This window comes from Patagioenas fasciata, chromosome 3 (genome assembly GCF_037038585.1).
Source record: "Patagioenas fasciata isolate bPatFas1 chromosome 3, bPatFas1.hap1, whole genome shotgun sequence".
Classification (NCBI taxonomy): Eukaryota; Metazoa; Chordata; class Aves; order Columbiformes; family Columbidae; genus Patagioenas; species Patagioenas fasciata.
In genome coordinates, this window is record NC_092522.1 from 123,384,913 (window position 1) to 123,385,927 (window position 1,015).

Below are 1,015 nucleotides of genomic sequence, written 5' to 3' on the forward strand. Positions count from 1 at the left end.
GTAGCTGCGGTTGAGCGTTCTAATGGGGATAAATAGTAATATTGTTCAAATCATCAGATACTATCAGGATATACTTGAGGGAAAAAAAATATATACATATATATATACATAAAATATATACAGGCATACCATCCTGAGAATACCCGATCTCATCTGATCTCAGAAGCTAAGCAGTGTTGGGCTCAGTTAATACTTGGATGGGAGACCATTTATATACCTAAATATATATATATATATCTCTATATGCAGCCATAGCACCTTGAGAAAGCCTGTATCTTGGAAGCTAAGCAGGGTCGGACCCAGTCAGTACTTGGATGGGAGACCATAGATATACATAGATAGATATACACAGCCATAGCACCCTGAAAACACCTGATCTCATCAGACCTGGGAAGCTAAGCAGGGTCAGGCTCGGTCAGTACTTGGATGGGAGACCAGCTGGGATCAGCGGGTGCTGTGAGCTGAGCCAGCGTTGGGCCCTTGTGGTACCTGGGGTGGGTTAGAAGGGGGTGGTCAGTAGGTCAGAGAGGTTCTCCTGCCCCTCTGCTCTGCCCTGGGGAGACCACACCTGGAATATTGTGTCCAGCTGTGGCCCCTCAGTTCCAGAAGGACAGGGAACTGCTGGAGAGAGTCCAGCGCAGCAGCCACCAAGATGCTGAAGGGAGTGGAGCATCTCCCGTGTGAGGAAAGGCTGAGGGAGCTGGGGCTCTGGAGCTGGAGAAGAGGAGACTGAGGGGGGACTCATTCATGGGGATCAATATGGAAAGAGAGGGGCAGTGTCAGGAGGATGGAGCCAGGCTCTTCTCGGTGACAACCGATGATAGGACAAGGAGCAATGGGTTCAAACTGGAACACAGGGTTTTAAACTTAGATTTGAGAAGAAACTTCTTCATGGTGAGGGTAGCAGAGCCTGGGACAGGCCCTATTTATATCCCCCCAAAATCCCGGCTGCAATTTCCCTCCCCTGTTCCCCACTGGTTGGTACTTCAGGGTTTACAGACTGCATACAATACCC

The 1,015-nt window shown here is 49.1% G+C and overlaps 1 pseudogene; it reads left to right on the forward strand.

The window, feature by feature from the left end:
• The first annotated feature begins 344 nt into the window (after positions 1–344).
• Positions 345–463, forward strand: LOC136100688 (5S ribosomal RNA; annotated as a pseudogene).
• Positions 464–1,015: the final 552 nt, after the last annotated feature.